Source organism: Canis lupus, chromosome 8 (assembly GCF_003254725.2).
Source record: "Canis lupus dingo isolate Sandy chromosome 8, ASM325472v2, whole genome shotgun sequence".
NCBI lineage: Eukaryota > Metazoa > Chordata > Mammalia > Carnivora > Canidae > Canis > Canis lupus.
In genome coordinates, this window is record NC_064250.1 from 27,944,900 (window position 1) to 27,970,106 (window position 25,207).

Genomic DNA, 25,207 nt, shown 5'->3' on the forward strand with positions numbered 1-25,207 from the left:
AGAATGAAAATCAAACAGCATAAAGAATACAGTCCATAATGTTGTGATAAATTTGTCATGACAGATGGTGACTATACTTACCATGGTGAGCATTGAGTAATGTACAAAATTGTCAAATCACTATGTTGAACACTGAAACTAATATAATATTAAATGTTAACTAGACATCAATAAATAAGTAAAAATATGATCTTTGTATCTGTTGAATAACTCAGGCAGCACCCTAAATTTTAAGTAGTCTCGTGAGACAAGGGAAGGGTGGCCAGGTCAAGTATAAGGAGACCTGAATTCTTGTCTCATCTTGCCAGGTAACTAGCTCTGTGGCCTTTGGTACATTGCTTAAATTCACTGAAGTCTTATCTTTCTCTTTTGTAAAATGGGTATTAATAGAAATGCCTACTTCATAGGTCATCATGAAGATGAAATGAGGTAGTGGGCAAATAGTTAATAACAGCTCACGTAACCTCTGAATGTCCTATTTGCTCATCAAAGAATGAGAGAGTAGAAGATCTCTAAGGATCCTTCAATCTCTACCTTGTGTGGTTAGAGAATGATACTTTTGGAAAATCCATAGAAAAAGATAACTTGGCATTTGTCTAGATGTCAAATAAGTTCCTACAGTTCTTAGCACTATACCAGGCAGCAAGGACAAAATGAGTGACTCAGAGTAGCGCACAAATAATTCAGTACAACCTGATATGCACTCAAGAGCCCTGAGTGGATGTAGTAGAGATGGTGATAATGTGGGTCTTGAAAGGGAAGAGGAAAAGGTGTTCAGGCAGAGGAAGCAGATGGACCAAGGCTAGGAAACCTTTCATAAGAACATTACGTTTGGTGTGGCTAGAGTGAATATGAGGTGGGTGATAAATCGTAGATGAATTCAGAATTCAGACATTTATGGAGGGCCCTTTTGGCTACAATAAGGATTTTATTATATGATCTTTGAACCAAGGAGTACACATAATCAAGATCTGTTACTTTAAAATGAACTCTAACAACAGTGGTGAGGAAGACAATCTGGAGGAAGGGAGGCGAGTTAGAGGTTATGACAATAATCCAAGCAGTGGTGACAAAGAAACTCTGATAGGCCTTAATGATTGTTTGTAGGTGCTGGCATGGGCAGGGCACGAGAGGAGGAATTCAAAGGTGCTCGTGACCCAGATAAAAATTGCAGGAGGAGCAGGACTGGTGTGAGAAGTGCTAATACATTTGGTTTTTAGGTGGAGTGTCCAGGAAGACAGCACAGATGTATGGGTATGTGCACCTCCAAGCCTAGAGGCAGAGAGATGATGGAATCTGTGTACTAGTAGTGAAGTGATGGGTGGGTCAATGTTTGTCACTGTTAGAAGTTTCTTTTTTTTTTTTTTTTTTTTTTAGAAGTTTCTAAGGCAGCAAGTCCCTCTTTGTTTTAAGGAAAAGGACCCTTTGATAGACTCACGAAAGCTATAGACTCAGAACCGTCTGACAGAAACATAATGTTAGCTACATATGTAGTTTTAATTTTCCTAGTAACCATATCTTAAAAAGGAAAAAGAAACAGGTAATATCAATTTTAATAATGTATTTTACTTAACCCAGTGCACACAAAGTGTTTTAATTTCAATGTTAATCACTATAATAATTGTTGAGATATTTCACATTCTTTAACTTCAAAATCCAGTGGGAATTTTATATTTATGATGTACTTCAATTGAGGCTACCTTATATCAAATGCTTAATAGCCATGTATGGCTACTGCATTCGATTGTGTAGCTATATAGGTTCCACTACTTTGCCCTGAAAAATATACACACGCACAAAATTTTCCTAGAATTCTGGGGATTCTCTTAGCTCCTGTAGTATATGTGTGCTTGGTTAGGAATCCTTGGTTTTAGATAGAGATTTTGGGTTTCTTAAGGCTGATTCTGGAAATCCATGGCTTTTTTCAGTATTATGAGGTTTAACTTTAAATATTCTAGTTACACAAAATAGGAAGTAATATACACTCCAGAGTGATATGAATTCATTCTTGCAAATAAAAGAAAGGATTAAACAAACTGTTTTGGTTTGTAATTCTACAGTGTACTGTCTGCTCTAAAAGATGGTTTTTACATTTTCATAGGACACTTTTGATTGCAGATTTGGTTTGTTAACCCTGTGCATATTGTTTCTAGGCCAAAGTAGAGTTATATGAACATTTTCTAGATGGATAATTTTAAACATGATTTTCAATTCTGTGAGTTTTTTACATTGGTTTTGGTGGTTTCTTTTTCCCTTGTCATGATTATATACAAATTTCAAAGAAATAGCCTGAGGCACTACTTCCTTCCCAAATCCTATGCATCCTTTCTTTAAAGCAGCACCCTCATAAAGGCAATTTCTTTCAAAATCTCAAGCAGAATTATTTTTAGAGGCACCATCATGTTATATTTGAAAGAATGACCCTTCCTGTAACTGGCCTGTTGGGATGATTTGGTTGTGGTCTCACATAATTATAGACCTGTGCCAACAGTCTAGGGACCATCAGCATATTTCCAAGGCCTCTAAATCAAGGGTATTTGGTTAATTGCTCACAGGTGTTTTCTTATGCTTATGAATACGTGCAGTCTGAATTTTACAAAACTTGGCAGAAAGAGGGCTGTAAATCTGAGGAGTTTCTTAGATTTACTCAGCTAATTAATCAGGCCGAGTAGAGATTTGGCTCCTCTGTTGAAGGAGCTATGCATTTGGAGTATGACTGAGGAGTAACCCATACTTTTGAGGTAGAGTTTAAGCAGAAAACAAAAGGAAACAGAAAAACTTTAGTAAGCTGCTGCCACTAAAAGCTCAATGTAATGACTCAGCCTGTTCCGGCTGCTTTGCAAAGATAGGTCAGCTCTGCCTCCGCAAAGAAATGGTGCTAGATTCTAAAATAAAGCAGACTATGTTGGGTTATGAATTTTAATTTCTAAAACTTTACATATAGTAGAAGCCACATTGTTCATTCTTATTTCTACTGACTACTAATGATCATTATTGTTGACTCAATGGCCTTGGAAACTGTGAAATGCTGATCAGAGGAATCCTATATTAAATATTACTCAGCCACTAGAAATGACAAATACCCACCGTTTGCTTCGATGTGGATGGAACTGGAGGGTATTATGCTGAGTGAAGTAAGTCAATCGGAGAAGGACAAACATTATATGGTTTCATTCATTTGGGGAATATAAAAAATAGTGAAAGGGAATAAAGGGAAAAGGAGAAAAAAATGAGTGGGAAATATCAGACAGGGAGACAGAACATGAGAGACTCCTAACTCTGGGAAATGAACTAGAGGTGGTAGAAGGGGAGGTGGGCAGGGGGTGGGGGTGACTGGGTGAACTGGCACTGAGGTGGGCACTTGACGGGATGAGCACTGGGTGTTATTCTATATATTGGCAAGTTGAACACCAATAAAAAATAAATTTATTAAAAAAAGAGGAATCCTATATTAGATTTACTTAGAAGTTCATCTAAACAAATAAACACGACATTATTGGCATAATATAAAATCAAAAGAATATCCAGATAATTGTGCTAGGTAATTTCTATGGTAGTTATTCATGGGAATAAAAGGGGGCTGGGTTATGTGAAATGTGCCTACAGCCAGTTAGGCCACACCATTCTGCCCAAGAAGTTATGTGGAAAATGGTTCTGCAGTTCAGTTCAACAAGCACAGGTGCATGCCTACAAAAAGTCAGGTGCTGATATTAACAAAGATGAAAATGACATAGTTCCTGCCCTTAAGGAGCTTAAATTTGAGAGGAGAGAGAAAAACAAATAGAGAATGTCCATTGAAGGTACTAAATGCTTGTAGAAAAGCCTTGATTCATCCGTTATATCTCGCAACCTTTCTGGAGAGAGGACAGCAACTGAGCCCAACTATGAAAGGTTAGTAAGACTCCAGCTGAGAAAGCTTGTTTTTCAGGGAGAATATTACCAGAATACAATAATTGAGTGGAGAGTGGATAGGAGTGACACTGGAGAGAGACAGATAAAAAGATGCAAGGATCTCATCAAAGATGGGGGAGACTTAAACTTGCTTATACTCTGAAGGGAAAGATCCAGTAGAGGAGAAAAGATTAGAGACACAAGCAGATCTTGGAAGATCATAGAAGACATGTGTACAAAGGACATAGTTTGCCTCAACCTCTGAGACTAGAGGGAAGAAAGGGAGTCTGCAGAAAATCTTGTGACAGATTGTGCTTTACCACCTCACATTTTCTTTTCTTTCTTTTTTTTTTAAGATTTTACTCATTTGACAGAGAGAGAGCACAAGCAGGGGAAGCAGCAGGCAGAGGGAGAGGGAGAAGCAGGCTCCCTGCGGAGCACAGAACCTGACATGGGGCTCAATCCCAGGACCTGGGATCATGACCTGAGCCAAAGGCAGAAGTTTAACTGATTGAGCCACCCAGGTGCCCCTAACACCTCACATTTTCTGATGAAGTAGGAAGTGATGTTATCTGTTTAAAAGCAGTGGGCATAATCCTTGGCTGTACACTGGAATCACCTGTGGAACTTTTTTTTTTTTTAAGATTGTATTTATTTATTCATGAGAGACACAGAGAGAGAGGGAGAGACATAGGCAGAGGGAGAAGCAGGCTCACTGTGGGGAGCTTGATGCAGGGCTTGATCTTAGGACCCTGGGATCACACTCTGAGTGAGCCAAAGGCAAACATTCAACCGCTGAGCCACCTAGGTGTTCACTTGTGGAGCTTTTAAAGATACTGATGCTTGGATCCACTGCCAGATAATCTGATATGACTGGCCCAAGGTGCAGCCTAGGCACTGGGATTTTTAGAAGGTCTTGGGGTGACTCGAATGGGTTGCCAAGATTGAGAACTATTGACTCACACTAGAGGAAGGGGGTTGAAGAAAGTAGTGGAGGGTTGGGAACAGCTGCTGAGGGGATGGCAAATGGAGCTGAGGACAAGCAGAATCACTGGGAGGCAATCTTAAAGACCAGATGGGTTTCAGATCATAGTTTTACGAGAGCCCCAATCTGCAAAGGCTGTTTTTTTTTTTTTTTTTTTTTTTTTTTTCCCAGTCACAGTGTTACTCCAGCAAAGGAGGCTGGCGGTGGAACTGGTCCTGAGGTGGGGTTTGCAAACAGGCTTGAGGTACAAGAGAGGGGGTCAGGTCATGTCCATATAGTCTAGGCTGGGCTTGGAAGAAGCAAGACAGGCAGTGACCAAGCCTAGTTCTACCCTAATCCTCCATTTCTACTAGTGGAAGTTCATGCCAAAAGGAATCTGGACAAAAACCAAACAAGTAAACAAAGCACAGGGAGAAGCAAGAAGACCAGACACTTCACCACTTGTATCTCTAATTGCTGAATAACCAAGAGGTAGCTGAACGCACTTCCTATAAGTACATATATGACATTACATGTCCAGAGCACATTTCATGCCCATCCCTTTTTGAAAATCACCTTTCCTGTCCATGAAATAAAAAGGCAGGACATGGTTTATGAGGTGTACGTCCTTCCCATGGATCATAGAATGTGCCTCTTAAATCACAGGGGTGCTGTGTGCCTGCCCCTTTATTTCCCACAGGGATGGGCAGCGTTTTTCTTGCTAAGGCAGTGGCCTATTATTGAACCGTTTTTGCATGTACACAGTGAGTCATTGTTCTGGCAGAATTTTCTGCTTTCCACACACATTTTTACCTGCCTTTGGAATGTGGGAACCCTCACCTTACATATGATAGCCTGGCAGAAATGCGACTGTCAGAGGTTTTACCACTGAACAGCCCGAGGCCCGCAGGGAACCGAAGGGAAGGGAAGAGAACAGTACGCAGGGCTGTGGCAGGGGATACAGAGAGAAGAAAGACGCCAATGACCAAGAGGAGCAGAAATCACGCCGTCCGCAGTATTCCTCAGTATGGGAAACGTGACAGGATAAAGCTTGATATGTTAGAACTATGTATCAGTTAAGATGACCAACATGAATATATACCTATTATGTAAAAAACAAAAACAAAGCAATCCAACAAACATTTAATATTATGTGTATAAATGTTTGAGACCTTAGACAAGTTACCTAAATTTCATTTCCTTAAAAAAAAAATAGGAGGGATAGTAATGTTACTTACTTCATAGGGTTGTTACAGGGATTAAATGAACTAATACAATTTGAATATTCCTGGGATATCATAAGAGAACAGTAAATGTTAATCATTGTTATTGTTTTCCTATATTAGGCAACTCTGAATTTGAAGACCTTAAACCACTTTCCCTAATTTATTCATTTTTCTTTAAACCTGCTTTACTATCTGTGAAAAGGGGATACAATCATCTGGTCAATAGGCACATAAAATTAAGGGTATATTATACTCGCACACTTTTAATTAAAAAAATAATGCAATATATGATGCATTACCATGATGATTCATTTGTTCACAAGTATTTGTTGAATATATATTGATGTATTAAATGCCTCTCTGAACTAGGACATGCATGATATCTGCCCTCATATAGTTTTAGTCTTCAGGAGAAGTTAGACATTATATATAATACAATAAAAATATATTGTTATAATACAATATAAATACACTAATCCATAATCAGTTGTGGCGAGAGTATTGAAAGAGAAAATCCAGGTGCTATGTTTAAGAATAACGATGGAAACTACTTTAGTTTGGGTACCAAACTTTTCTGAGGATTGACATTTAGTTAAGACCTATCTGATGATGAAAAGGCACTACTGAGTGTCTGAGGTAGGGGTGTGGGGATAGGGGAGAAAGAAAAATGTTCCCAATCATTTCACATACCAAAAGAAGGCTGAAGGCAGCTAGAGTTTAGGGAGCCAAGAGAAAATGGGCAAGAGATCTAGACCTATGTTAAGGAATTTGGAACAAGAGCACAGCTTGCCCATGTTCACTCGTTTCAAAGGTTGGTCTGGTTGCTGTGAGCAGAACAGACTGGGGAGAGGCAAGTGTAGAAAAAGAGAGACCAGGTGGGAGGCTATGGGATGAGTGGTCCAGCAAAGAACTTATGTGGCTTGGGCACACTGGAGTAGATGGAGATGGGAAGCAAAATAGGCAGAATGGAAATATAATGTGGGAGTGAAATTGACAGGACTTGGTAATAGATTGAATGTGAAGGTAGATGGTGTGGCTGTGGACAGAAACCAGGAAGTCTGTAGGAGGAACAGGCTCAGTGGAGAAGATGAGTACTTGTGATTTGTTTTTTCAGAATCATTTAATTGAAATGCAAATTGTTTAATCCATCGCAATCAGTAAATAATTATTATAATTATAGATATATATTTTATGAAGAACTAACATGGTTTCATCTGATTGCAGATACACATAAAGTTGTGATATTAAGGAATTCCAAAGGATTCTTGGACTGCCTATGTTTAAAGAGTTTCAAAGGATTGATTCTGAGGCAAAAAATATAATCAGTCATATGGTTACTTTGACATTATTTAAATTTAACCATGCAGAATGCAGCTCTGCACAAAAAACAGAAGTTTCTCAAGATAGAAGTTCTGTACTGAAACTTTTTTGTCTTGATTCTGTAAAATGAAGAGTCTTGTATATTAAAACATGAGTATCTCTAGTATCTCTACAAAAGCTGAGCAATATGAAGGAACTCTCATTTTTAATAAATGCATAGGAGGCCAGGGCTCAACAGGCAACCAGCTGGTAACAGTCTCCCTTCCACAAGCATTTATTGTGGATGACTGTTTATTAAATACCACACTTGGGCTTTGAAGTGTGAAGAGGGAGGAGAAAATAAAAAAGAATGGGGAGGACAGGAAGGACAAACAAGAGGTAGAGTTGGAAGGATAGAGCGAGGGAGGAAAGGAGGGAATGAAGGAGGAAAAGAGAAAGAAAATAATAATAAAAAAAACAGAAGAGAAAATCCTGACTTCTGCTTCTAATAAATCTGAGGCCAATACACAAAGAAAAAAATGCCATTTGGAAGAGTTGTCATAAATATGACCAGAAAGAGTTCTCCTCAAATAGCCCATAAAACAAATCTTCCAACCATCACCACCTTCCCTAACTATTCTTAAAGAGCCAGAGACAGATGGGAAATCAGAGAATATTCCAGACTCAGAGCATAAAGGCTTAGAGCTAATGGACAGTTTATGACTGGAGCCTAGGATGCAGATCAGTCCAGATGTTTGGGGAGCTTTGTACTTTCCAACAGCTGGTCTGCTGTACCTACCAAAATTATGTCAGCTACTTTGTATACTTTTTGGAATATCTAAAACATCTCATCAGCTGGAATACATGTGTTCTCTTTGGGGATACCACATCACTCCATGGAAAAAAAGTTAGAAAGTAAAAAGAAAGATAAACTTTAGAAAAACAGACCAGGCCTTTCCTTTTGACAACTGTATTCAGGTTGTCTCAGAAGACAAGCAAGAATTTCCCAAGTAGTCCTAGTGTCACCCATACCCTTTTCACTTTCCAAGGTTATCAGTAAATGGTTGTGTGACAGGGCAAATTCTTCACCTTTTGAGCCCCAGGTCCTCCTGTAAGATGAAGTGACTAAACTAAAAGTTCTCATTAAGATCTCTTCCAGGTCTGTTGTTTGACTTTGACTTGCCTCCTTGGGAACACTGTGCTCAAAAACCCCATGGGAATTGGCGTGACTTGCTCTGTGGAGGTCATCCAAACCTGATTTCCACTCAGCTTGTTCTGTGATTTCTACTTTTAAGTTGGCCTGGGAACTTCTCCTCTAAAATTTACAACTGGATGAAATAAATCCATCAAGGGCAGCTAATTAGCACGAATATAGTTGCCAGCAGTAACTTATGAAGGAAGTTCTGTAGGGATAAAGGGAAATGATTCTTCCCAGACACACGAAAAGTTTCCACTGATTTGGCACGCAGTTGGGAATTGGCTGCCAAGATGTAGGGCAGAAAGATGATCACTTGGTCTTCTTCTCTGAGAAAGGTATGATTCCGTAGTGGATATGGATAAAAGAGCCCCTGTGTCCTTCTCTTTAGGATGAAATTAGACTCCACCAGTCAGATATTTGTATAAGCCATCAAGGCAGGGCTTCTAGAACCAGCAACTGAGAACCATCGTCTCTTTGCTCCTTAGGATGTCACCCTCCCCAAAAAGCCTTGCCCACCTACCAAGCCATTCTCTGCCTGCTAAGCAGTGGCTGTCCAGCCCCAGCAGGATCTGGCAAGACAGGGTAGCACACAGACCAAGGCCACCGCTGCTCCTATGAGCCTCAGTATTTCCAAGGGCTCCCACTGAACATGAGTGACTGTAGCTCCTGCGGGCCCAGGTTCCCAAGCCATGTTCCAGACACACTGTTGGTTATGAGTTGGCACCAGTGTTGGAGAGCTGGGCAGTGCACCCACACTTGTCCTCAAGTTCTGACTTTTCCAGAGACAGTCCCCAAGTAGGAAGTAGTAAATTCAGGGAGATGCAGCATCCAGGCCAGCTGACTTTCCAGAGTTTGCTGATAGAATCAACTTTGTTTGCTGCAGTGGGGCTTTCACATCACCACATTCCAGGGCTGAAGTATAATTACTTTAAACACAGAGTGGCATTTAACCAAGCCACTGTTTATGTGCCTAAATCAGCACTCAGAGGAAACTGCCTTTTAAATCAACTTTTTGATGTTGCCTTGACATTGCATGTGACTTTGGCAGGGAAAATAAGCCTGGTTATTTGCGCTTGACATATGACTCAAAGGCTCTGAAGTGGTGTGTTGGATCCAGTAGCCTGCCCACAATGAAGCTGTCTTGTTGTCCACACTGGTCCAGCCATGCAAAGCAGCTTCACGTGGGGGTGGAGTCTTCTGGCTTGCTTTTCCTGCTTGTCTTTCTTTAATAGTGATGAACTGAGAGTTTGACCCACCAAAACGAAGCTATTGCATGGATAACACTTCCTTAGTCCACCAACACATTCACATGCAGTGTATCACCTGAAGGACAGGCACCCAGGTAATCTTTTTAACCAGGCCTTCCTGCTGCTCCACCCTATAGGTCGTTCAAGAAGCTGGGTGGATCTTCATGCAAGCAGAACAAAGACAACTAACTCTACTGGATTAGATGGTATTACTTACAGTCTTGGTCTCTAAACAAGAGAAACCTTATACACTAGTGACTAATTTTGTTTTAAGTTTTAATTTATAGTAAAACAATGACTTTTAAGAAGATTAAAAAAAAACAACAAGGACAACAGCTCCACACAACAGGAACTTTCCTTGCAATCCACTGTAAATAGGTCAATGTGATTAGCCCCACTTTAAGATTGGGAAACAGAGATTCCCCTAGGTCCAGCTGGGGCAGAAAGACAATGAAGATCCAAAAGTTAGGATGGAGAGCTTCCTACCTGGGCCTAGCTTGTGTGGTTACAGAGGTGACTTACAAAAATAGGGTGAGCATATAATTTATTGTGCAAACCAGGACTTTTTTTTCAGAATTAAAATGAATTATTAAAATTTAAACAAGAATAATAGGCATAACCCGGGACTTTCTGGTAAACCATGATGTGTATCAAAGTCATCCTGCAACTGGGGATACCATATGTGGGTGAACCATGAAGCCAATGAAACATAAGCTTCAGGTCCCTCACTTACTTGGGTCCCTGTGCATGCTCAGAGTGGCCGGGACTTGTAGTGCATTGTAGGAGTAGAGTGAACACTAGAGTGTGAACAGGAAGTGTTTCGATGTAAAGCATAATTCCCCTGATAATTCACTGATAATTCCCCTGAGGTATTTTAGGAAAAGTTCCAAATCTTCAAGGCTTCAGTTACCTGTTGTAATTTTTTCCTTAATAATTATTCATTTTTGTCCTTAATCTTACATACATAATTTTTTATCTTTTTTTAAAGAGCATCCCTCTCCTTACCCTCTAACTCCTACACAATTTGTGTAAGCCTCAAGTTCCACATTTTGCGATAAGGGTATCTGCTCAGGTAGGGGAGTCTGGTGATAGAAACAGGGATCAGCATCATCTCAGTAAGGTGTAAATCAGGCTATTTCTTACCCTTGTCATATTTATACCAACTGAATTAGGAAAATGATCAATTAAGGCAGCTCTGTATAAGAAAATCAATCTTCCACCTGGAGCTGAGGGTCCTAGACAAAAGAAAGGGGTAGCAGTGGTCCTTGAGTTCTTGGTTATAGGAAGAAATGTAGGAGAAAATGGTTCATTGCATGTTTATGAACTTCAGGTCCTGTTACAGTACTCACTGGTAGGGTTATTTCCTCTGAGTCAGTCCCTGACCCAGCTCTGCTGTTGCTCAGTCCCCAACACATACATACTCTACTCAGGTTCTAGGATATTTGCTCCTATTCACAGTACCCTGAAGATTCATTTGGACCAAGCACTGGGAGTCCTTTAATCTAATTCTTTGTCTGCACTGACTCATTATCTGGCTTTGTCATTTATCATAAGATCTCCAATTCTCTTGGATGAACAATAAAAATGAATTAATACCTCAAGAAATAGGAGATCAAATTTTGCTCCTCAAAAAAAAAAATCGATCAGATTTTAAAATCAGCTGACCTTGACACACATGTTAAAATACCCTTGGTTTACGGAATATGAAAAAGGGATAGCTGATTATTAAAACAGAACAACACAAAAATGATCTCAGTGGAATTCCTGATCGTACTTCAAGAAATGAAATGAGATGCTCTTGTTTTATCACCAAGTGGATATATTGTAGAATCTCTGCTTCAGAATTATGCATTTTGAACCTGTCTGCCATCATGTTTCCTGCCTATCAGTCAAGGAAATGGCTTTTAAAATGGACTCCTGAGGGGCACCTGGGTGGCTCAGTCAGTGGAGCATCTGACTTGGTTTCATGATCTCAGGATTGTCAGACTGAGCCTCGTGTCAGGCTCCATGCTCAGTGCAGAATACGCTTGAGATTCTCTACTTCTTCCCCTTTCCCTACTTGTTCTCTCTCTCTCAAAAAAAAAATAAATAAAATCTATAAAATAAAATGAAATGGAATAAAGTAAAAGAAAATGGACTTCTAAATTCCACAAGTTCAAACAGTCAAATTCATTCTATTGTGAAAACCAGAGTCCAGCTGAATACTTTGAAAGCTGAATTCTGGGACACCAGGGTGGCTTACCTGCCTTCTGCTCAGGGCATGATCCTGGGGTCCCGGGATCGAGTCCCGTGTCGGCCTCCCTGCATGGAGCCTGCTTCTCTCTCTGCCTGTGTCTCTGCCTCTCTTTCTGTGTCTTTCATGAGTAAATAAATAAAATCTTAAAAATCTTAAAAAAAAAAAGAAAGCTAAATTCTGCCAATCATTCAGCCCTCTTCCAGCTCTATAACCTTTCTTATTTTCATGAAGGTCATACACATATTTTCTCATGTCTCTGGACATGCTTTTCTCCTGTTAGAAAGCTGCTTTATGTATGGCATGAGGAAATGGTCTAGTTTCATTCTTCTGCATGTGGCTGTACAATTTTTCCAACACTATTTTTTGAAGAGACTGTCTTTTTTTCCATTGAATATTCTTTCCTTCTCTGTTGAAGATGAATTGACCAAAGAGTTAAGGGTCCATTTCTGGGTTCTCTATTCTGTTCCATTGATCAATGTGTCTGTTTTTGTGCCAGCCCTACACTGCCTTGATGATTACAGCTTTGTAATAGAGCTTGAAGTGTGGAATTGTGATGCTCCCAGCTTTGGTTGTCTTTTTCAACATTCTTTTGGCTATTTGGGGTCTTTTCTGATTCCATACAAATTTTAGGATTATTTTTTCCAATTCTGTGAAATAAATTGACGGTATTTTGACACAGACTGCATTGAATGTATAGATTGCTCTAGGTAGCATAGACATTTTATTTTTTATTTTTTAATATTTTATTTATTTACTCATGAGAGACACAGAGAGAAAGAGAAGCAGAGACACAGGCAGAGGGAGAAGCAGGCTCCATGCAAGGAGCCAGATGTAGACTTGATCCCGGGACTCCAGTATCACACCCTGGGCCAAAGGCAGGCACTAAACTGCTGAGCCACCCAGGGATCCCCAGCATAGACATTTTAACAATATTTGTTCTTCCAACCCATGAGCATGGAACGTTTTTCCATTTCTTTGTGTCTTCCTCAATTTCTTTCATGAGTGTTCTATAGTTTTCTGAATACAGATCCTGTGCCTCTTTCGTTAGGTTTATTCCTAGTATCTTATGGTTTTTGGGTGCAATTGTAAATAAGATTGACTCCTTAATTTCTCTTTCTTCTGTCTCATTGTTAGTGTATAGAAATTCAGCTGGTTTCTATGCATTGATTTTTATATCTTGCCCCTTTGCTGAATTCCTATATGAGTTCTAGCAATTTTGGGGTGGAGGTTTTTGGGTTTTCCATATCTAGTATCATGTCATTTGTGAAGAGTGAGAGTTTTACTTCTCCTTTGCTGATTCAGATGCCTTTTATTTCTTTTTGTCTGATTGCTGAGGCTAGGACTTCTAGTACTATGTTAACAGCAGCGGTGATAGTGGACATAGGTATTAATTCTTCTTTAAATGTTTGGTAGAAATCCCCCGGGAATCCATCTGGCCTTAGGCTTTTATTTGTTGGGAGGTTTTTGATGACTGCTTCAGTTTCCTTGTTGGTTATGGATCTGTTCAGGTTTTCTATTTCTTCTGTTTCAGTTTTGGTAGTTTTTACATCTCCAGGAATGTATCCATTTCTTCCAGATTCCTAATTTGTTGGCATATAGTTGCTCATAATATGTTCTTATGATTGTATTTTTCGGTGGTGATTGTGATCTCTCCTCTTTCATTCATGATTTTATTTATTTGTGTCATTTCTGTTTTCTTTTGATAAGTTTTCTCCACCCGGACTGTACTCCTCATTACCCTTTGGAGTTGCCCCAGCTATCACGGTTTCCTAGAAGACTTCACCATGCTGTCCTCTTCCTGTCACCATTAACACCTAGTTCGTGATCATATCGCATTTCTCTACACTGTCTCATCAAGTTTTACTGACTGACTATGAGCAGTCTCAGTGTAAGGACTGAATTTACTGTAATTGTAGTAGATCTCCAATAAATGTCAAATAAATGAACCAATGTATGAAAGCAAGATGGCATTGTAGAGCACTTGTAAAGTAAGAAATAGATTCAAAGAATTTGCTGCGATCCTTATCCTGCTGTTTCCCAACTTAGAAACCGTATCCCTTATTGAGGACACCATATGGACAATACTATTCACCAGCTGGGATAAAAGAAAATTTCAAGGGCCTGGGGGACCTGAATGACATGTGAAAGAGTAAATGGGAATCTCCAATTTCTGAACGTTCCCCCTTGGTCCCTTTCATTCCTGGCTTTTAATACTGCTACCTGAGTAAAAGCAAGATGAATTTGTAAGATGAAGTGTATATGGGTGTGTCATCCCATTGTGGAATATATATGTCTGTCCCTTTGTTGTCTTGTATGAAATGGCTTCTGCTAGGCTCTGCTTAGCCAGGAACATGGGCATTGTCTAGATCTGCTTTCAGATCAGCTTCAGGAGCCCAGAGGGATGCTCTTCACTTGTCCTTATAAACCGTAGCGCTGAGACAGCTAAACATCAGCACTGTCTTTTAAGCTCAGCAAGTTAGTAAAATGAATTTTTTAAATCCAAATTAGAGCTGAGGGAGCATTTGGGAACATTTGTCTGGAAGGCTAACTTGCCTCCATAAAACTCACTAAAATAAGTGCTCACCCCAGTCTTGCACAATTAAAACTATGTAATTAAACACATTGGAGGATTCTCAAGTTGTCCAAGTAGCAGGAAGATTATGACAGTAAAAAATTACACTGTATCTGGCAATTATGCCTTAAAACTATAGAGAGGGTTAACACCATCTCTCCTGTTAACCTAAAAAAAATCCCAGTGTTATATTTTTAAAACATCATTTGCCACCCAGCCTGTCTCCAGCATAGTATGTACTGGAAGGGGATGAAACAGTGTAGTTTGGGGCCACTTTCACTGTCTAAATCAGTAATTTGAACACTTGGGAGTTTTACTTCTAACCATCTGCATATTGAGAATGGGATGAATTTGTGTGTATGGTGAGGGAGATGATTATATAGTTTTTCCCATTTAGCAAAAATTTATTTGGAGGTGCTTCAATGATTTCTGCTGTTGCATTTTCAGAGAATAAATGACTGAAAATGAAAACAAAACCCAGAAATTTTGATTGCTAACCCTGTATTTGTCCCATGGCCCTTCTGGGATTTCCCTTACCACTCCCTTTCTTTCTTTCTTTCTTTCTTTCTTTCTTTCTTTCTTTCTTTCTTTCTTTCTTTCTTTCTTCCTTCCTTCCTTCCTTCCTTCCTTCCTTCCTTCCTTCCTTTCTTTTCTTTCTTTCTTCCTTTTTCTTGCTTTTTTCCTTTCTTTTTCTTAAATGCTGGCCAGAAAACAGACATATTTTTACTCGAGACAGGAAGCAGTACCTAAATAATGATTCCCTCCACCCTGCCTGACTGGAATGGAATTTCCTTAGTGCCACAGCTGCCATAGGTTAAGTCACTGTCGCATTCGAATCTTTTTGCTCCTTGGCAGAAACACCATCACACTGACCCCTCCCAGGTGGGTGTCCTCACTGTTCTTCAGTGCATCATGTCCATTCCTAGTTCCAGTCTTTGCAGGATGCTCTTCCCTCTCTTGCTGTCCAACATGTGCTTTCTGCCAGGCCCACATGCACCTGGCTCCACCTGGGTAGGTGACCCCCATTCTCATCATCTCATGTCTGTGCCCTCCTATAAGTTCCTGTAGCACTTGCTGGCTGACTCACTCTTTTTGCAACTTCATTCCATTTTTTTCTCTTTATTGAATTACAGGCTCCTGAAGAACAAGGTCTGCTTTTTATTTTGGAGAAGTTGTCATATCCTAGGTTTATTTAGGCATTCAATAGGCAACTGATGATGTTTGTTTAAGTGGCAAAAAAGTAATCTAATCCTTGGTGGTTCTCTAAGATTCAGTGAAGAGTAAGATAGCATGATGGAAAGCACATGAATGTTGAGTCAGAGTTTTCTAATCTCCCTTGTCCTCAGATGTTTGGGGACATCTTTTCCCCTATAAATAGGAATAAGAACACTTAATTTGCCTAGTTATCAGGATTAGAAATAATAAATGTGAAATGCCAACTACAGTGACTTCTCTATAGTAGGTTCTCAATAAATGGGAATCATTATTGGTTATGAAACCAAGATCTGGAAATAATGATTCTATTTTATATTCATTTACCAAACAGATTAAAGGGTTTTGAGATTCCTTTTACTGAGGGGGAATAGAATTGAGTGGCTTTACTTGAACTCATGATCAGAGAACTCTGGAGGGAAAATGGGAAAGGTTGCAGTATGTCCCAGGCTTGCCTGTGCAACTTTTTCTTTTGTGTGTGTGTGTGTATTTTTTTTATTGAAGTTTGATTTGCCAGCGTATATTATAGCACCCAGTGCTCATCCTGTCAAGTGCCCTCCTCAGTGCCTGCCACCCAGTCACCCCTTCTCCCTGCCCGCCTCCCCTTCCGCTACCCCTGTTTGTTTCCCAGAGTTAGGAGTCTCTCATATTTTGTCACCCTCTCTAATTTTTCTCACTCATTTTCCCTCCTTTCCCCTATAATCCCTTTCACTATTTCTTATATTCTCCGTATGAATGAAACCATATAATGTACAACTTTTTCTCACCATCATCAAAATCAGGACTGGATTGTTTTGCACAGTTAAATAGCAGCAGCCACATCTTCATAATGAAAGGTTTTAAAGTATATTCCTCTGTAAATCTCTCATTCCATTCTCAGGATTTCTATTCTCTGCTACTCTTGCCTGATGTCAGATTGAGAGGATAAGCCTGAAACATACCAAAGAGAGATTTTAAAGGGATCTTATATATAATGATGTACCTTGAGTAAAATGACTAGTTTTAGTTAATTAAAATTTATGCATATATCCACCATGTGATAATGTTATTGATCCATTGTCTCATGTCTTCTTATCAGTGGAACTGATGCCAGAATCTTTGCATTAAATGTTAACTAAATAAAATAGCTACTTAATTATCTCTGGTGACCTGGTAAGCTAAACACAAAATGGTCCATTTATTTTCAGCCGCTCCAGTGATTTCCAGAAAATGAAGAGTCTGAACTTTTCTGGCTGTCTGGAACCTATAGCTAGAATTCAGGTAAGTACCCTGTAAAAGAAGAGAGTCCTGTTCAAGAGAGCATGGTGAACAAGTTATAAAGCACTGAAGAGGAGGCCCTTATGGGTCAAGGACAGAAATCTACAGGGAACCAACTTCTTGGCTCTTCTTGAGTGAGCCATATGCCCTGTCCCCTGTGGCTTCTCCATTTTAAAAAATTAGGGTGATAGTTTTTGCAAGGTATTATCATGATTTCTATTTAGATGTACAGTATAGTGACTGAAGACATTGGCTTTGGAGTCAGAAAGACCTAGATTTGAATCCCGGTTATGTTACCCACCAACTGTCACTTTGAGCAGAAAACCTCTTTATGTATTACTTTTCTCATTTGTAAAACGGGAGAAATTATTATTCCTATCTCATAGGGTCAGTGTGAAGATTAAATAAGGTGCCTGGTTCTTATAGAAAATAAACTCGTGTAATTCAAAATTCAAAGTATTCAACTGGTAGATATAGACACAGGAGGATATTTTCAATTTTAAAGTAGGTTTTAAATAGGCTTTTAGTTTAAATAAGCACCATATGCCAAATTATCTGATGTTTAGTTGATTCACACATTTCTGATTATTCTTTATATGCCTAGTAGAAGTGCAGCCATCAGTATTAGGAATATATGACATTTATCTGCATGATAACAATGCTTCCTCTCTTGATAATTTCATTCTGAAATACAAGGACTGAATGAAATGAAAGGGAGAATTATTAAATTATCAAGTTCCAAAATAGTAAAGCTTTACTACTTTGAGATTCTCACTTTCACTTTCCTTGGTAATGTAAATTGCCAATTAACAATCTTAGCTTTTCTTTTTAAAGATTTTATTTATTTCTTTGACAGAGGGAGAGAACAGAAGCAGGGTGAGCAGCAGGCAAAGGAAGAGGGAGAAGCAGGGTCCCCACTGAGCAAGAAGCCCAATGAGGGGCTTGATCCCAGGACCTGTAGGATCATGATCTGAGCCAAAGACAGGTGCTTGATCGACTAAGCCATCCAGGCACCCTTAATAATCTTAGCTTCGAAATAATAATAATAATAGTAATAATCTTAGCTTCTTAAGTATATGTATGTGAATGAGACCTAGAAAGAAATTTCATAAGTTTTGTAAGTATAAGAAAAATAATGATTGAAAAACAGAGTTTTCCTTGGTATAAACTGTTGCATACAGGGGTTGAGACTCTTTAGAAGGTCTAGCTAGATAGGACACCCTGATGCATAGATGACAGAAGGACTAATAGATAGAAAAGGGCAGCCCATGGAGGTTGGAAATCAAGAAAAAGGAGGAGTGGGACAGGTGGGGCAAAGAGAAACTGCTGGCCAAGATGAAAAATTGCAGGATGGGCATATTGGGTCCAAGCTGTCAAAAGATCGGATCGTGTAGACATCCTATCATCTCTTTTCCTGATGTAGATAAACAGAAATAGCTGTGGCCTGCTCATCTTCTCTCCATATTCTGTCTTCTGTGGCTGACATTACCCAGTTCTGCTTCCCCCCATGCCCACTGCCCCCACCTTACCCAGTTGGAAAGTTGGAGCTTTGGAGTTGTTTATAATCAGAGTCATGGACTATTGGATATTTGAGCTGAAAGACAGATGTGTGACTATTTCCAGAAATACAGCCTGATTATGATGTTCTCCACAATCTCTTACTGCTGCTTTTGACATGAAGATCATCTCATGAATTGCATAACAATAAGCATTGTTTTTAAACAACTTTATGGAGATGTAATTGACATAAAATCTATTTTAGATGTATAATATACTGATGTTTTAATAAATTTATAATTATTTAATCATCACCACAATCCAATTTGAGAACATTTCCAACATTCCCCCCAAATATTTTATGCCTGTTTTCAGTGAATCACTATTTCTACCCCATCCCCCAGGTGACCACCAATATGCTCTGTCTCTATTGATTTGCCTTTTCTAGACATTTAAATGGAATCATCCAATGTCTTCTGAATCTGGCTTCTTTCTCTCAGCATACTATGTTTGACTTTTATCCTTGTTGCAGCAGATATCCTTGTTCCTTTTTATTGCCGAATACTATTCCATTGTTCATGTGCCAACTGATAGTTGAATTATTTCCAGTCCTTTGCTATTATAAATAACGCTGCTATGAATAGTCACATACATGTTTTTTTGTGTGTGAATATATGTTTTCATTTCTTTTGGGCAGATTCCCAAGAGCAAAATTGCTGGCTAAGATGGTAGGCTTTTCTTTAAAAACCACCCAATTATTTTTCAACCTGAAAGATATACCTGCCTGCCAGCAATATGAGATTCCAGGTTCTCCACATCCCTGTCAATACTTACTATAGTTCGTCTTTTTAATTATGCCCTTTCAGTAGGATCACAAGCCTTCCATGTTGGCCAGAGTCTTATTATAACTTAAAACAGGCCATTTGATATCTATACAAGCAGAAAAGGAATGCTTAGTTTCCATTTCTTGTTGTGACTGAACGATTAGAATAAGTTAACGAAAACTAAAACCTAGCACTTGATGTGGGTAGGGGTAGAGGATCCATGCTGACTGTATTTTTCCTCTAGCCAACTGGACAACTGCTTCTCCTATACAGCTCCTCCTCTGTTCCAACAAACTGAAGCAGATCCTTATAGGATAAGCCTTTCATAGTGTTATATCATTGTGTTATGTTAAAAAAAAAAGCACACATTCAGGAAAGTCATTTATTCTTGAAGTTCTTCCTGAAATGATGAGATTGTGTGACAAATAATGCAAGAGGAGAGAAGAAAAGAAAGCAAAGAACCCAACATCTGCCAACTCCCCTCATACTGGATATGAGATGAGCATTTTCATATTTTTCATATCTTGAAATTCTCATAATCCTTGAGATAATCTTGTAATCACCATTTACAGGTGAAGCTGTGAAAGCTCAGAAAGGGTTAGGTAATTTGCATAACAACACACTTACTAAGTGAAGCTGGGTTATGGGTTACAAGCTGGGTCACCTAGTTGGAATCCAATTTTATTTCACTGTGCCAACTGAGAGGAAATAATCAAGGGGGGAGAATTCTGATGAGCAGAGGGAAAAAGTTAATGTAACTGCTAACTAATGAGAAAATTTAACAATGAGATTTACAATGGTCAATTATTATACCTGTATTATACAGCTGACACTTATTTTGTGGTGCAGGGCTTCTCTTATTTCCATAGTTGGGGGCTGTATATATCTACAAAGTTCAAACCGTGGGGTAAAGAGTCAAACTCACAGCCACAGAAGGAATGGAGAGAGGTGGTGGTCTGGTTTATTGCGTAGGCATTTTGACTTTGTCCCAGCTGAGAAAAGATTGTTCATTCTAAACCCTTGCCCAGATAGTGTGGAGACATTTTTACCACCTGGGGTGAGAAACTAAGAAGTTCCAGAATTAAACTGGTACATTTTTTGAGTAATAGTTCTGCTTCCCTCGGGTGAGTGGAATCTCTCCTGATGTCATTGCCACCCACCACCACCTGGCATCCCTGCGTGGTGGCGGTCACAGCAGTGTGTAGATAGAGAAGAGCATTCAGAAGAGGCTACATGGTGCTTGGAGCAACTCTCAAAAACAAAAAACACATTTACAGATTCCAGAGTGGAGAACTCCTTAATCTCCATCTTTAGGAGTACTTGATTTATGTGCCACTTACTTCATTTGTTTTTCACAAATGTTTATATGATCATCATGAAAGGAAAAGTGAGAACTCCTCTTTAGAATGACTAGTTTCAAGGGGAATGGCACTATTTCCCTAGGTTCTTCTATTCCTTAGGGCATCAAGTTAGACGCATAGGTTCACGCATCGTTTCGAAGTGCAGTAAAAGGGACAGGGGATGGGGAGATGAGAATATAAGTAATACATTGTGAAATTATTTTTTTCTCTAATGACACTCAACCCTGTCAGGTACCTGGATTTTTACCAATTAAGTCTTCAAATTTTAGGGCTTTAGATTAAATCCTAACTCTGGCAGCATTTTGTTACTGGGCTCATATTGTGTACTTGCTAGCACTTAACTTTCAGTGGGAATTAAAAATTCCAGTTTATACCACAGGATCTAAGAGTGAGGGGGAAAACTAGCAAATGTGATTATTCAATCCTTTACCAGAACAAATGGTCATTGGTGTACCTAATAAAAGCAATAATAATAGTAGCATTGAATCAATGCACTTCTCAAACTATGTTCTAAAAGATGTTAACAGGTGATCTATGGGGAAAAGAAACCCAACTCCATAAATCAGATGAGTTTGGGAAACACTGAATAAAATCTGTGCAACACCAAACAGGCTTTAATATATTAAATGTACATTATGAGCCTCCAAGAGGGGGATGCTGCATGGGAGTATTTCCTGAACTGCTTGAAAAGAAAAACTTTTTGTTTTTTGTTAGTATAGCTAACATACAAAGTTACATTAGTTTCAGGTTATACAACATGGTGATTCCACAAGTTTATGCATTTCTGAAAGGGAAACTTTTAATCACAGGAACATTTTGTACAACATTTTGGGGAAAGACAGCACAGCAAATTTGCAGTTGCTTTAGTCGTACAGTTTCTTGTCTACCTGAGGTTCACACATGCAGGCAACTTTTGCCATTTCACCTGGATTCTGTCTAATATCTGCCCTAAAGCCCCTGACTGGTAAACTCCTGGAGCACAGAAATATGTTGAAAGAGAAATGCTATCTATGCCCCCTTTCTAAGTCTGAATTTGCTTCTAAAAGCTGAAAGGGCCAGCCTGACTGAGCACTCTTTTCACAGTAGTCTCTGTGAAAGGGGAACCCTTCCTTTAAAAACAAAACCTACTCGTCTAATAATGAAATGCAACTCATGGCACTTGTTTGGACCTGGATTTCAGCAAACCAACTGTGAGGGGACATTTTGGGGATCTGTAGAAAGTTTGAAGGCTAAGGAACTATTATTAATGTTATTAGGAATGATAATAGTATCTGGTTACTCACAAAAGGCCAGTTTTTAAGGATGCCTACTCAAGTGTTTAGTGTGAAATGTCATGATGCTTAGGATTTGCTGTAAAATCCTTCCCAAGAAATAGATGCAGTGAATATGGCAAAATACTAATAAATGTTCAATCTAAGAAATGGGATAGGTGGGAATTTTTTTACAATATTTTTTTTGTAGGGCTGAATTTTCTGACCTTGAAGAGTTTTTTAAAATGCAGAATAATCAGCCCCAAGCTACTAAATCGGACTTTCTGGAAATTGCACCTGGGAGTCTGTTGTTGCTTTGCCTCCTCTTCTCTCTCACTCTCTTTCTTAAAATCATACTACCAGGGTTTTTTAGTTGGGAAATCTGAGATGCTAGCTTCCTCTGGAATGTTACAGCCTTTACACCTCTCCCAGTCATTCATAGCGTGGTGTTTTGTTTAAGAGCTTACAAAGCAGTGATGTAGGTGTGTGAGAGAGTCTGAATATACCAAAAAGCAGATTGCCCAGATATGCAGGTTGAAGCTGCAGATGCTAACTAGAAGCTCAAGCATCTCATTAAGCAAGTAAGTTTAACATGGCTGGTTTTTATGGATTAGTTTTGATATTTTCTGTTTGTGATGTGAACACATCTTTTAATTAAAAATGAAAAAGTGAATAATTACTTGCCATAATTACAAAGTAACCATAAAATTATAATAAAAGCAATGTTACATTTCATAAATAAAACATTTTAAAGCAGACAATATAGATAACAATATGAATAAAAACTCTAATAAATTCTAATGTGTGTACCTAAAACAAAATTGCTTAGAGAATGGCATTATGCATCATTAACATAAAAGAGTTATATATTATATTTCACATACTAAATGGGGGTCGCCTTCAGAAGTCACAATTTGATATATCTTTTTAAAAAATGCAGTTATGAACAGAGAAATTCAATATATGCAGAATCCATGCTGTTAATCTATATCATTTGTACTTTTCAAAAAATCCATCATATTGTCATACTTTCAAAATGTTATTACAGAACGTGCCTGAGCATCATGTCTGTATAAAATGGATCACGAGCATAATTAGCTATGTCCCAAGCCATAACACCCATTAAATATGGGTTTCTGAGCTGTTTTTGTTTTTCTGAAATACTCTGAAATGAACACATATTTTTTTAAAATGTTTGTCTCTTACCGTCTAAAATCATGTAGCATATGGCAAATAATACTCTTAATACAACTGGAGGAGACATCAATCTAATTTGAGAGCAGCAAGAATATATCAGATCCTTGCTAATAGGAAAGAAAGTGAAAAAATATTCCTAAAGAGAAAGAACTATGTCATAATTATATTTGTATGACCTATACCTAACACAGTGCCTAAAACATAATAGGCATGCAATATATGTCTGAGTAAATGAATGAATGCTTATCATATCTCTGAATTAGCTCTATCCCCTATCCTCAAAACCAATTATTTGTTGAGGTAAAGGCTTTAATCAGAGCTCTTAGCCCACGAAAATTAAATTGCTGAGCCGGGCCCCTTTGTACGAAATGTAAAACTCATGAAATTCAAGTACCCTTGGGAAATCCAAACACATTTTCATTTACTGATGTATATAACAGAGGCAAAAATAAATTTAGATAAATTTATTTAAATACATGGATGTTAGCTTTTGACATTTCTTAAAATGTTCGAAAAGGAAATGGAAAATTCTGTCTCACAAATTTGGGGGCAGCTTTGAGTTACTGAGAAAATGCAGACAGAAAGCCCAGGTTTGAATCCTGGCTCTGCTACTACTTAGCTTTGTATAACCTGGTAATTTCACTTAATCTGAGCTTCAGTTTTCTCATTTATAAAATGAAATGTGAGATTGAATTAAAGTTTCCTTTAATAAAATCCTATTTTTTAAAGAATTATTCCTCTCCTGAGGCTCCTGAACAGTGTCCAGTGTTAAGCTTCAAATCTTTCCAGTATTAAGTAGGCAGAGTCTGGTATGACCCTGTGCACAGACCCAGTGCCATTCTGAATTACATGAGCCCAGGTATTGGCAAGCAAAACTTCCACATATAGGTAAAGGCTCTTTGTTGTTCAATTTTTAAACATATTTAGAAAAACAATTTTAAATACTCTCATTTCTTTTAATAATTGAAGTAAATTTTACCACAAGGCAGCATACTTATCTGGTTGTGAAGAGCATATCTTCTGCAGTTGAATTGTTTGGGTTGGAATTCTGGCTTTAGAACTTAGACAAGGATAGACGTCTTAACTAATCTTATTGTGGTAATCATTTTGCTATTTATGCATATATCAAATCATCACAGTGTATGTCTTAAATTTACATAATGTTATATATCAATTATATCTTAATAAAGCCGGGGCTGGGGGAATAGGTCTTAGCACAAGGAACTTCTCTATGATTCAGTTATCTCATTTTCTTAAAGTGACTACAAAAAGAAAAAAAAAAAAATGCTACCTACTTCACAGGTTTGTGGGAGGCATAAGAATTAAATGGAAAAAAAAAAAAAAAGCCCCACTTAGATAGCACTTAGGAGAGTGCCTGGCATGTAGAAATCACCCAATAAAGCAGCTACCACCAGTCTTTTCCAAACATTTTTTATCTAGGAAAACACATTTTACCCTAGTAAAGAACACAATGAAAGTGCTGTGCTATGTACCTGTCTCTTCACTCTGACCTGTTTGTGTTCACATATGCAGAATAAATGAGGAAGGCAGGTGGGGATCATTGTTTGTTCCGCTCACTCCTACCCTAGAGTTCTAGGCCTCTCTTCAACTGATTGAATTGCTTTGGTCAATGTATCAAATTTGCCTACAATTGACCATTTTTCTCTCTAACTATGTGCTCTTGGCCCATTCTGGGCAGCTAGAGAGAAACAGCGATGTGAAATGCTGACTTGGGCTGAAAATGGTTCATGAGTCTCTGTACTGTTGTGAGGTAAATGAAATGATGCTTGTGGTTTAAAAAACTGCAAGATGCTGTCCAAAAGCTACTTTTTCATATGGAAAGTCCAATTTGAAGATAAAATCTAGAGGGAAAAGGCCAGAATGTGGGATGTGACCTCTGAAAGACTCTCATTATTATGAGGTATGGTGCTCATTTCCCAAGGGTCATGGGGTAGCAGTTTTTCTGTCCTGATTCT

The 25,207-nt window shown here is 38.6% G+C and overlaps 1 protein-coding gene across 1 annotated transcript in view; it reads left to right on the top strand.

The window, feature by feature from the left end:
• Window positions 1-25,207, top strand: part of FRMD6 (FERM domain containing 6) — a 231,805-nt gene that overhangs the window by 118,893 nt on the left and 87,705 nt on the right. The window contains exon 4 of the mRNA XM_025442845.3: window positions 17,033-17,105. The gene's annotated coding sequence lies outside the window, so the exon portion shown is untranslated. The remainder of the gene's footprint in view (window positions 1-17,032; window positions 17,106-25,207) is intronic.